The sequence below is a fragment of the Gossypium raimondii genome, chromosome 3 (genome assembly GCF_025698545.1).
Source record: "Gossypium raimondii isolate GPD5lz chromosome 3, ASM2569854v1, whole genome shotgun sequence".
Lineage (NCBI taxonomy): Eukaryota > Viridiplantae > Streptophyta > Magnoliopsida > Malvales > Malvaceae > Gossypium > Gossypium raimondii.
This window is the reverse complement of record NC_068567.1, coordinates 15,637,735-15,652,085: the sequence shown is the minus strand read 5'-3', so window position 1 is coordinate 15,652,085 and position 14,351 is coordinate 15,637,735.

Below are 14,351 nucleotides of genomic sequence, written 5' to 3'. Positions count from 1 at the left end.
ATTTTGATTTTTATGTGCCAACCCATGAGCTAAATCTCATTGGGTTGGGATTACATGATGAAACTTTTATTTTCTTTAATGGTTGAAGCATATATCTAATTCAATTTATTGTTTCATTAAATTGTTTTATTTCTAAATTGTACGCGTGCAATCTTTACACATAGATGATTGTGCAACATGCCCATAAACTAATTAGATCTAAATGAATTACAATCTCAACTAATTATTCAGTGAAATATACAATAATGTACATAAAGTTTGAGCTGAGCCAAAAATTTCAAGTCTTGTTGCTAGATTCACCCGTCAGCTCAGTCAATGTACATGTGGATGCTTTTCTCGTTTTATTTTTATCAATATTACTCTTATTGATAAATGTGTCCATATTGTAGTAAACATGTAACTATTTTCTATTTATTTGAACGATGAATAAATAAATAAAGTTAATTTCACATTTCACTATTATGTCTTTAGTATTTTCTGTCTTTTATATTTTGCAAGCATAGCGAAATTGTGGCAAGAAAATATTAGCTCATTGATTGTCTAAAGTTCAAAGTGAAGATAAGTGACATTGTAAATAACGTTTATATTGCGAGAAAGACTACTTACTTCAATAGATAATCTAAATGAGTCCGTAATCCCATAAAAGAATCAAAGTGAGCATTTGATTCAAATACTGAGAATGATTATTATGTCATCTACAATTCCAATTAGGGAGATGACTAGTCTTGGTTATCGGAGCAGTTGACTTCACGAGTAGAGACATAGATGTATTCATTGGTAGAATGATAAATTGGACTGGACCCAAGATGAATTAATTCTAAATTTGTTTGTGAATTAATTCATTTGTGACGTTCATGGTGTGATTTACCTAAATCCTGAGCTAGTCACTGACCATGCGAATGCAACTCATGTATTTTGATATAAGTGGAGGCTTATGCTTTAAAGATGATTGAGCCCATAGCTGGTATGTTGGGTACATGACTTATGTATGGCATGACTTTACTAACAACAATGGAATTCATAGCTCTATTAAACAGTTAATTATATCCTCTCATTGGCATTGTGTGGATTGATAAATATGGAACGTGGCCACGGGTTTCTAGTTCTCGAACGAGCTATTTTCACAATCATTTGTTGATAGTGATCATATTAATCATTAAGAAGACACAATGGTGACAATGAGATAAAATAGGATTGTATTGATTGAACAGATTTAACTCAAAGGAATCAAGGATATCATATGAGGGTAACACACACATGATGAAGTTATTGGATAAAGTAGTTAGATGAATTGTTTTCGTAAAGAGTATACAATAAGGAGTTTTCAATCATGGTACTTCTTATGGACTGACTCTATGATTAAATAACTGCGAATTATCGAAACGATGCTTCTGGACATAATTGTAATCACTAGAGCCTAATTGTATATGTCCGATTGGTCCCTCCACTAGCTCAACAAAAGCTCGATCAGACTGCATTTGAATTAGAAGAAAATTCTATTACTTTAGGAATAATTTAATTGAGTCGATTTATTCAATTTGGCATTAAATTAGGTGGTCGCGAGAATTGTTCAACTAGAGAATTTAACTAAAGAATTTTCTTGAAAAATTAATTTGGAAAATCTAACTAATTTTTGGAAAAATTAATTTTGATGAAGTAAAATTAAGTTAATCAAATAAATTAAAATTAACATGATATTTTTGGAAGTTTATTTTCAAGTTAGACAGTTGGCTCAATGGGTAATTGAACTTGAAAATTGGATCTAAGATCGGAAATTGGACCTGAGAGCCTAAAACCGAGACAAAGACACAAAAACTAGTCGAACTAAGCCCGATATGTGAAATCAGGCCGACGATCCAACTAGTGGATAGACCGGACTGGTCGGGTCATTATTGACCTAGACCGAACTGGCAGCAGCCGAACCTACTCAGGGTGTCGTAAGGGTGACACACTTGCATCCCCGGGCATAACGATGCTGGCGGCTGCGATGACAGCGTCCCAGTGCCCCCTACGATTGGTGTTCGGTGGTTGAGCAGTGAAAGAGTTACATTCCTATTAGGACTGTAACAGCTCGATTCTAGGCCTAGTCGGAACAATGGTTTCGGGACCACAAATCAGACGAGGGAAAATATTGTTGTTATTATATTTTTATGGTCTACAATTTCACGGAAAAATTTCGTAAAAATTTCGTTCGAAAATTTCTATGTTTGGGCACTCAATTTAGTCAAAAGGACTAAATTGTAAAAAGTGCAAAAGTTGAGTTCTACATGTTAAAAGTGTCTAATTGTTATGAAATTATAAATTGGGGGTCCTTATATGGTAATTAGACCATTAGTCAATTGATGGACAAAAATAGACATAAGAAATGGGTGAAATAGATTTTTTATGGGGGCATTTTAGTCATTTAGTAATAAAAAGAATTAAAAAGGGAAAAAGATGGCAAAATGTGCTCATCTTCTCCATGGTGAACGAAATCAGCAAGGGGGAAGCCATAGTTAGGGTTTTTAAGCTTTCGAGCTCAATAGTAAGTGATTCCAAGCCCCGTTTTTAATGTTATTTACGTTTTTAGAGTCTCGGTAGCTTAATTTAGCTTATTCTAGGAATAATTCATGTTAGGGTTCATATTTGGAAAAATATCCATAGGTGAAATGTTTTTATTTTGTTGTTTTATGGTATAATATGAAGCTAGAAATTATGTTTAACAACTTTTGCTAAGCGATTTTAAGCGAAAACGGGTAAATTGACATAATCTGTAAAAATAATTAATGTTCAAAAGTGTGTGTTAGAATTAGAATTTGATGTTGTCATAGAAGGAAAAAATGTTCAGAATGTCATAAAACATAAGAATAAGAGATAAAATTTAATTCCCGAGCTTGGGGAAAAAAGTGTAAATATGCAAAAGTTTGGGGGCAAAATTGTAATTTTTCAAAAAGTTGGGGGAGGACTGTTTTAATAAATGTGAACATTTAATGAGTTAAATTTTCTATTATAGATTATGAAAGACGAGAAGATAATCTCAAACAGGGAAAAGAGAAGGTAGTGGAGTAAATTGCAAAATTACGATATTTTGCACCGAGGTAAGTAAACATGTGAAGTAATGCATTATTTTGATATTATTCAATATATGTTGAGATTTAATTGAACATAGAATAAATACTTGGCATAGATACTAAAAATGTGGTTAAGTTGGGAAATGTGGTAAAGTGTTGAAAAACACGGTTTTCGGTTGAACACTCGGAATAGGCCGGAGTACATTGAATATAAAGGGGGTTGCTAAGTGCTGATTCCCTGAATCATTGGTGGTTGCTAAGTGTTGATTCCCCCATATTTTAAATGTGAAGGGGGTTGCTAAGTGCTGATTCCCCGACTCATTGGTGGTTGCTAAGTGCTGATTCCCCAAAGGGGTTGCTAAGTACTGATTCCCCGACTCATTGGTGGTTGCTAAGTGCTGATCCCACCTTATCTTAAATGTGAAAGGGGTTGCTAAGTGTTGATTCCCCGAATCACTGGTGGTTGCTAAGTGCTGAATCCACCGATAACGGACAACATTTCGAGTGTTCAACAGGGGCAAATCGGAAAGGTGAATATATATAAGGTGGACGAGAATATGTGAGGGATGTTGGGTTTGATACTTAATCAACCTATGTGTGAGGTGGAAGGAAACATCAAACCTACAAAAGAGCAAATTTAAATACAAAACTGTTGTGAATAACAACAGTTGGGAAACTTTGAAAAATTACTATAAATGGTGGAAAATGAATTAAAAGTTGAGTAATGTATGAAATTGAAGCTGAATGAGTCTATTTTCATATTAAAGAAAAAGGGGAAGCAAATGAGTTGTATATTTGGGGATATTTTAATTTTATTGAGACAGGGTGAACTGATTTCGAAATCCCCTGTTCCAACTTTGGAAAATCACCAAAAATTTTTAAAAAATAATTATGGCTTGGAATTTACATTATTGGATTCCTTAATGAGTATATTTTTTTAGAGAAAGAAACGAGAACATTGTTTAAATTTTTTATAGGGGGATAAGCAAATTTTAGTAAGGAGAGGTCAGAACTGTCAGGCAGTGAAACAGGGGAAGGTTTAAAGAATAAACTGTACTAATTGGCTGAACAAAAAATTTTGAAAATTTTATGGTGGAATGGTATATGAGTCTAGTTTTGGGAAAATTTATGGAAATTAATTTGGAGCCCTGTATCTCTAGATAAAAATAAATTTGCGACTGTGACGCAGAAAAACAGCTTGCTGGAAATTGAGTAAACAATGAAATTTATGTGTGATAAAAATTATGTCACTATGTAATCTTGTGAAAAATTTATTTACTAGTCATATGTTTACTTACTAAGCTATATGCTTACTCATTTTGTATTTTCCCCTGATTATAGTGAGATTAGCCAGTTCGGAACTTGGACGAAGTCAGGAAATCATCCACACTATCATCAACTTTTTGGGTATTTTGGCAATCAACACTTTTGAAACATGGCATGTATAGATGACTTTATGTAATGTGGGATAAATATGTATATATAGTATTGTTCGGTTTAATAGGTTGGTGTTTATTAATGGATAAATTGTGTATACACATATATACCTGCAATTGGTTGAAATGTTGAAATCGTTTGAAATTGTGTTTTGAAAACTTGCAGGGGGTTTTATGTAAAAATAAGCAGAAATGCTGCCGAAATTTTTTATAAAAAAAAATAGTAATACCTCATTCTCTATTCCGTCAAGGAATACGAGTAAGGGGTGTTACATTTTAGTGGTATCAGAGCTACGGTTTGTCGGCTCTCGGACTAATAAAATATGTGTGAGAGTCTATCTATACATGCCATAATTATATTGTGATAGTGTGATGATTTCTGACAATTTAAAATTTTGTTTTATATAGTAAATGGATCCTGACCAAAGTGTAGCAGATGATGTTGAGAGTAACACGCTGGCTCCCGCGCAAGGGACCGTGCATGAAGAAAGTAGACATGAAACGCATAGACAGGATGAGGCTCGGGAAGCCTTCCTTCGAATGATGAGTAATTGGTATACGAATTTGTTCGTGCAAATCCAAATGTTCAATCTCCTCCACCCCTCCTATTCCTCAACCGGTCCTCGTAGCTCCACAAGGTGTTGATTTGGTAAGATCAAGTAAACCTCCCGTTGACAAAATCTGAAAGCATAGGGCTGAATATTTCAGGGCTAATGTTGATGATAATCTAGAAAAAGTAGAGTTTTGGCTTGAAAACTCTATTCGCGTATTTGATGAACTATCTTGTACTCCCGAGGAATGTTTGAAATGTGCTGTGTCTTTACTGAAAGATTTAGCATACCGTTGGTGGAAAACATTAATATCAGTGGTTCCGAAAGAAAGGGTTACATGGGAATTCTTCTAGGAGGAATTCGGATTGAAATATATAAGCCAACGGTTTATTGATCAGAAACGCAAGGAGTTTCTTGAGTTGAAGCAGGGCCGAATGTCTGTGGCAGAATATGAAAGGGAGTTTGTTAGGCTCAGCAAATATGCCTAGGAATGTGTACGCACGGAGGCCATTATGTGTAAAAGATTCGAAGAGGGGTTAAACGAAGACATCAGATTGTATGTTTGGGGTTTTAGAGTTGAAAGAATTTGTAGTACTGGTTGACCGAGCCTGTAAGGCTGAAAAACTGAGTAAAGAAAAGAGAAGAGCGGAGATTGAAGCTCGAGATATAAGAAAAAGGTCAACGAGCAGGACATTTCAATCCTAACCAAAGAAGCTTAAAGGGATGGATCCACGATCAAGTAGTTCAGCTGGGTATTCACGTAGAGATCAAGGGAAATCATACCCCGGAGCTAAAACTCAAGCTACCTCGATGGCAAGTGTGGGCAATCTGGGGAATAATAGACCTGAGTGTCGACAGTATGGCCGGCGACATGCTTGTGAGTGTTGGGGATTTAGACGAGCCTGTTTCAGGTGTGGTTCTTAAGAACACTATATAAAAGATTGCCCTGTGAGAATAGAGGAAGAAAAAATTACAGAGAACTAGATTGGGTGATATTGTTAGTAGAGGTAGACCACCGAGGAATACTAGGAGCAAAGTCAGTGGTAAAAGTGTGGCGAAAGATACAGCTGGGAGATCAGAAACTAGAGCGCCTGCCAGAACTTATGCCATATGTGCTCGTGAGAATGCATCATCTCCTGACGTAATTACTGGTACGTTTTCTCTTCATGATATTGATGTTGTTGCTTTGATTGACCCTGGGTCTACTCATTCATATGTATGTGTGAATTTAGTATCCAGTAAGAAATTTCCTGTTGAAAATACTGAACTTGTGGTTAAAGTATCAAATCCTTTAGGCAAGTATGTCTTAGTCGATAAGGTTTGCAAGAATTGTCCTTTGATGATTCAAGGTCACTGTTTCCCGGCTAATTTGATGTTGTTACCATTTGATGAGTTTGATGTTATTTTGGGGATGGATTGGTTGATATTGCATGATGCCAAGGTAAATTGTAGACAGAAAATCCTTGAATTGAAATGTGAAAATGGCGAAATTCGTCGGGTTGAAGCAGAGGAGCCGAATAAATTACCTATGGTGATTTCGCACATGTCTGCTCAAAAATACTTGAGAAAAGGATGTGAAGCTTATCTTGCTTATGTGTTGAATACTGGTATAACCGGGTCGAAGCTTGAATTAGTGCTGGTAGTCTGTGAATTTTCGGATGTATTTCCAGAGGAATTGCCTGGGTTACCTCCGATTACAGAAGTTGAGTTTGCTATTGACTTGTTACCTGGTACTGAACCGTTTTCTATTGCTCCGTATCGGATGGCTCCGATTGAGTTGAAAGAATTAAAAGCTCAGCTACAAGAGTTGATAGATAAAGGATTTGTGAGACCGAGTTTTTCTCCCTGGGGGTGCTCCTGTATTATTTGTGAAAAAGAAAGACGGCTCTATGAGACTTTGCATTGACTATCGTCAGCTTAATAAAGTGACTATAAAGAACAAGTATCATTTACCGAGAATTGATGATTTGTTTGAACAACTAAAAGGAGCAACAGTGTTTTCGAAGATTGATCTAAGGTCTGGTTACTATCAGTTGAGAGTTAGGGAGTCCGATGTGCCAAAGATCGCTTTCAGAACGAGGTATGGACACTATGAATTTCTGGTAATGCCTTTTGGGTTGACTAATGCTCCGGTTATTTTTATGGACATGATGAACTGAATTTTTCGGCCGTATCTGGATAAGTTTGTGGTGGTGTTCATAGATGATATTTTAATTTATTCTTGGGATGAATCCGAGCATGCCGAACATTTGAGAACTGTGTTGCAGATTCTGAGAGAGAAGAAATTGTATGCTAAATTCAGCAAAACTGAGTTTTGGCCTTGTGAGGTCAGATTTTTGGGACATATAGTTTCAAGTGAGGGTATTCGGGTTGATCCAAGCAAAATTTCAGCAATTGTGGATTGGGAACCACCAAAGAATGTGTCCGAGGTTAGAAGCTTTCTGGGCTTAGTTGGGTATTATAGACGTTTTGTTAAGGGATTCTCGATGATTGCTTCTCCTATGACTAAGTTGCTATAAAAGAATGTCAAGTTTGAATAGACGGATAAATGTCAACAAAGTTTTGAGAAATTGAAGACATTACGGATTGAAGCGCCAGTGTTGGTACAACCTGAGTTAGGGAAAGAGTTTGTAATTTACAGTGATGCATCGTTGAATGGTCTTGGGTGTGTATTAATGCAAGAGGGTAAAGTAATAGCTTATGCTTCGAGACAGCTAAAACCGCATGAGAAGAATTACCCGACGCATGATTTAGAATTGGCTACCATTGTTTTTGCTTTAAAAATTTGGCGTCATTATCTGTATGGTGAGAAATGCTGAATCTTCACTGATCATAAGAGTTTGAAGTATTTAATGAATAAAAAAGACTTGAATTTGCGACAACAAAGATGGCTCGAGCTAATAAAAGATTATGAGCTAGTGATTGATTATCATCCCGGAAAGCGAATGTTGTTGCTGATGCCTTGAGCAGGAAATCTTTATTTGCTTTGAGAGTTATGAGTACGAGATTAATTTTATCTGATGACGGTTCAATTTTGGCTGAATTGAGAGCTAGACCGTTATTCCTTCAGCAAATTTGAGAAACACAAAAGAATGACAGTGAATTGCAAGCCAGGAGAGTTCAGTGTGAGGCAGGTGTTGATTCAGATTTTCAACTTGGATCAGATGATTGTCTAATGTTCCAAGATAGGGTATGTGCACCGAGAAATGATGAGTTGATTCAGACCATTTTATGTGAAGCACATAATAGTGATTTGTCAGTTCATCCAGGTAGTGTGAATATGTATAATGATTTGAAGAAATTGTATTGGTGGGCGGGCATGAAAAAGGATATCTCGGAATTTGTATCAAAGTGTTTAAATTGCCAACAAGTGAAAGCTGAGCATCAAGTACCATCGGGTTTACTTCAACCGGTAATGATTCCAAAGTGGAAGTGGGACAGCATCACGATGGATTTTGTGACGGGATTGCCTCTGACTCCAAAGAAGAAGGATGCTATTTGCGTAATCGTTGATAGATTGACAAAGTCAGCCCATTTCATTCCAGTACGCATTGATTACTCACTAGACAAATTGGCGGAGTTATATGTTGCCGAAATAGTGAGATTATACGGGGTGCCTAAGTCTATTATATCGGCAAACTGACAGGCAATCAGAAATAGTGATTCAAGTTCTTGAAGACATGCTCCGGTGTTGTATTTTATAATTTGAAGGCAGTTGGGAGAAATATCTACCATTGGTTGAATTTGCTTACAGCAATAGCTATCAGTCAAGTATACGAATGGCACCGTACGGAGCTTTATATGAGCATATATGTAGAACTCCTTTATATTGGACTGAGCTCAGTGAGAACCGGATTCATGGAGTTGATTTGGTGAAAGAAACTAAAGAAAAAGTGAAAATAATCCGTGACTGTTTAAAAGCTGCTTCAGATCGGCAAAAGTCATATGCGGATTTAAAAAGGAAAGAGATTGAGTTTCAAGTGGGTGATAGAGTGTTCTTGAAAGTATCTCCATGGAAGTAGATTTTGAGATTTGGTCGTAAAGGCAAATTGAGTCCACGTTTTATTGGACCGTATGAAGTTATTGAGAGAATTGGACCTGGAGCTTATCGGTTAGATTTGCCGGCAGAGTTGGAAAGAATACATAATGTATTTCATGTATCGATGTTACAACGCTATCGTTCTGATCCTTCACATATAGTTTCTCCTACAGAAATTGAAGTTTGACAGGATAAGACTTATGAGGAGGAACCGATAAAGATTCTGGCTCGAGAGGTCAAACAATTAAGAAATAAAAGTGTAGCCTTAGTGAAAGTGTTGTGGCAAAACATGGAATGGAAGAGGCTACGTGGGAACCGGAGGAAGTTATGCGGAAACAGTACCCAAACTTCTTTTCCGGTAAGATTTTCGAGGACGAAAATCCCTAAGGGGGGAGAATTGGAACAGCCCGATTTTAGGCCTAGTCGGAACTGTGGTTTCGGGACCACAAATCAGATGAGGGAAAGTATTATTGTCATTATATTTTTATGGTCTACAATTTCACGGAAAAATTTCTTAAAAATTTCGTTCGAAAATTTCGACGTTTGGGCACTCAATTTAGTCAAAAGGACTAAATTGTAAAAAGTGCAAAAGTTGAGTTCTACATGTTAGAAGTGTCTAATTGTTATGAAATTATAAATTGGGGGTCATTATATGGTAATTAGACCATTAGTCAATTGATGGACAAAAATAGACATAAGAAATGGGTGAAATAGATTTTTTTTAAATTGGGGCATTTTAGTCATTTAGTAATAAAAAGAATTAAAAAGGGAAAAAGATGGCAAAATGTGCTCATCTTCTCCATGGTGAACGAAATCAGCAAGGGGGAAGCCATAGTTAGGGTTTTTAAGCTTCCAAGCTCAATAGTAAGTGATTTCAAGCCCCGTTTTTAATGTTCTTTACGTTTTTGGAGTTTCGGTAGCTTAATTTAGCTTATTCTAGGAATAATTCATGTTAGGGTTCATATTTGGAAAAATATCCATAGGTGAAATGTGTTTATTTTGCTGTTTTATGGTAGAATATGAAGCTAGAAATTATGTTAAACAACTGTTGCTAAGCGATTTTAAGCGGAAACGAGTAAATTGACATAATCGGTAAAAATAATTAATGTTCAAAAGTGTGTGTTAGAGTGAGAATTTGATGTTATCATAGAAGGAAAAAATGTTCAACATGTCATAAAACATAAGAATAAGAGATAAAATTTAATTTCCGAGCTTGGGGAAAAAGTGTAAATATGCAAAAGTTTGGGGGCAAAATTGTAATTTTTCAAAAAGTTGGGGGATGACTGTTTTAATAAATGAGAACATTTAATGAATTAAATTTGCTATTATAGATAAAAAAGATGAGAAGATAATCTCAAACGGGGAAAAGAGAAGGCAGTGGAGTAAATTTCAAAATTACGATATTTTGCACCGAGGTAAGTAAACATGTGAAGTAATGCATTATTTTGATATTATTCAATATATGTTGAGATTTAATTGAACATAGAATAAATACTTGGTATAGATACTAAAAAGGTGGTTAAGTTGGGAAAGGTGATAAAGTGTTGAAAAACACGGTTTTCGGTTGAACACTCGGAATAGGCCGGAGTACATTGAATATAAAGGGGGTTGCTAAGTGCTGATTCCCCCAAGGGATTGCTAAGTGTTGATTCCCCGAATCATTGGTGGTTGCTAAGTGCTGATTCCACCGTATTTTAAATGTGAAGGGCGTTGGTAAGTGCTGATTCTCCCAAGGGGTTGCTAAGTGCTGATTCCCTGACTCATTGGTGGTTGCTAGGTGCTGATTCCACCGTATTTTAAATGTGAGGGGGGTTGCTAAGTGCTAATTCCCCGACTCATTGGTGGTTCCTAAGTGCTGATCCCACCGTATCTTAAATGTGAGATGGGTTGCTAAGTGCTGATTCCCCGAATCACTGGTGGTTGCTAACTGCTGAATCCACCTATAACGGACAGCATTTCGAGTGTTCAACAGGGGAAAATCAGAAAGGTGAATATATATATATAAGGTGGACGAGAATATGTGAGGGATATTGGGTTTGATACTTAATCAACCCATGTGTGAGGTGGAAGGAAACACCAAACCTACAAAAGAGCAAATTTAAATACAAAACTGTTGTGAATAACAACAGTTGAGAAACTTTGAAAAATCACTATAAATGGTGGAAAATGAATTAAAAGTTGAATAATATATGAAATTGAATCTGAATGAGTCTATTTTCATATTAAAGAAAAAGGAGAAGCAAAAGAGTTATATATTTTTGGATATTTGAATTTTATTGAGACAGGGTGAACTGATTTCAAAATCCTCTGTTCCAACTTTGGAAAATCACCAAAAATTTTTAAAAAATAATTATGGCTTGGAATTTACATTCTTGGATTTTTTAATGAGTATATTTTTGAGAGAAAGAAACGAGAACATTGTTTGAATTTTTATAGGAGATAAGTAAATTTTAGTAAGGAGAGGTCGAATCTGTCGAAAAGGAAACAGGGAAGGTTTAAAGAATCAAATGTACTAATTGGCTGAACCAAAAATTATGAAAATTTTATGGTAGAAAGGTATATTAGTATAGTTTTGGGAAAATTAATGGAAATTAATTTGGAGCCCTATACCTCAGATAAAAATAAATTTTCGACTATGATGCGAAAAATAGCTTGCTAGAAATTGAGCAAACCATGAAATTTATGTGTGATAAAAATTATGTCACTATGTAATCTTGTGAAAAATTTATTTACTAGTCATATGTTTACTTACTAAGCTATAAGCTTACTCGTTTGTATTTTCCCGATTATAGTGACATCACTAGTTCGAACTTGGATGAAGTCGAAATCATCCACACTATCATCAACTTTTGGGTATTTTGGCAATCAACACTTTTGAAACATGGCATGTATAGATGGCTTTATGTAATGTGGTATAAATATGTATATATAGTATTTTTCGGTTTAATAGGTTGGTGTTTATTAATGGATAAATTGTGTATACACATATATACCTGCAATTGGTTGAAATGTTGAAATCGTTTGAAATTGTGTTTTGAAAACTTGCAGGGGGTTTTACGTAAAAATAAGCAGAAATGCTGCCGAAATTTTTTATAAAAAAAAATTAGTAATACCTCATACTCTATTCCGTCAAGGAATATGGGTAAGGGGTGTTACAAGGACTCTACCAGAGAATTTTATTTCAGATTAACTATTTCAAAAATAATATTATTTTAATAGTTTGATATTTAATTAAATTAATACTTATCTTAATAGTGTTTTATTAATTTATTATTAAGATGATTATCTTAATATTAAATTCAATTTAATGTTTATCTTGTAGATAAAAATTATATTATTTTAATAAGATTTAATATTAAATTTAATCTTAAATTTAATATTAAAGTGATTAAGTTTAATCATAGTTGAGCACTCTAAACTCTCCCTATATAAAGAGTGTCTTGGGTCATTATTTGATGACACTTGAATTTAAGAGAAAGTTTTACAGAGAAAATTCTCTGAAGAGATTATTTCAGAAAATTTTTATAGTTTTTTTATTTACAACTTGACCTAAAAGTTTAGAGAAATTAAAAAATTACCCCATTGGTAATTTTTGTGAAAATTTTTCTGATTCGAAGCAATCCCACACTTGGCAGATTTGAGCTTGAGGATAACAGAGAAGGCTACTCAGTCAAAGTGCTCATCCTAGACGAATCGAAAATGTACAATTTTGATTAAGTGTTTATTACTTTAGATATCACAACCAAGATCTTGTTTCGGAAAAAAATTAAAACCCTAGTTTTTCCCTAAATTTATTTTTGGCTGCGTTTATTAAACCCATTTTTCTAATATTAGTATCGAGCAGGTTGTATTCTATCTATAAGTATTAACAGATAATCAAAATAAATTTCTTTTATTCTTGAATGATTCGATTGTATAGAAAGTTACATTCTTTAGATCTTATGCATGTTTTGAGTTATATATGGGAATGAATGCGATATTATATAATTGTTAGATAATTGTTTTCTGCCAATGTTATGGTTATTAGGAAATAAACCTTGGACTATCATTTCAATGTAGGACTATCAGTTGCCAGGAGTTGTGAATGATGCCTTTACGAGGAGGAAAGTTCAGAAGTTCCCGAAAGAATAACTTTCAAATTAGTAGTTGAACAAACTACAAAAGATGAGAGTAAATGAAGCATTTTAAAAGAAATTCATCTATAACAACAGTTGAGAAACTTTGAAAAATCACTATAAATGGTGGAAAATGAATTAAAAGTTGAATAATATATGAAATTGAATCTGAATGAGTCTATTTTCATATTAAAGAAAAAGGAGAAGCAAAAGAGTTATATATTTTGGATATTTGAATTTTATTGAGACAGGTGAATGATTTCAAAATCCTCTGTTCCAACTTTGGAAAATCACCAAAAATTTTTAAAAATAATTATGGCTTGGAATTTACATTCTTGGATTTTTTAATGAGTATATTTTTGAGAGAAAGAAACGAGAACATTGTTTGAATTTTTTATAGGGAGATAAGTAAATTTTAGTAAGGAGAGGTCAGAACTGTCAGGCAGTGAAACAGGGGAAGGTTTAAAGAATCAAATGTACTAATTGGCTGAACCAAAAATTATGAAAATTTTATGGTAGAAAGGTATATTAGTATAGTTTTGGGGAAAATTAATGGAAATTAATTTGGAGCCCTATACCTCCAGATAAAAATAAATTTTCGACTATGATGCAGAAAAATAGCTTGCTAGAAATTGAGCAAACCATGAAATTTATGTGTGATAAAAATTATGTCACTATGTAATCTTGTGAAAAATTTATTTACTAGTCATATGTTTACTTACTAAGCTATAAGCTTACTCGTTTGTATTTTCCCCTGATTATAGTGACATCAGCTAGTTCGGAACTTGGATGAAGTCAGGAAATCATCCACACTATCATCAACTTTTTGGGTATTTTGGCAATCAACACTTTTGAAACATGGCATGTATAGATGGCTTTATGTAATGTGGTATAAATATGTATATATAGTATTTTTCGGTTTAATAGGTTGGTGTTTATTAATGGATAAATTGTGTATACACATATATACCTGCAATTGGTTGAAATGTTGAAATCGTTTGAAATTGTGTTTTGAAAACTTGCAGGGGGTTTTACGTAAAAATAAGCGAAATGTCACAAATTTTTATAAAAAAATTAGTAATACCTCATACTCTATTCCGTCAAGGAATATGGGTAAGGGTGTTACAAGGACTCTACCAGAGAATTTTATTTCGATTAAC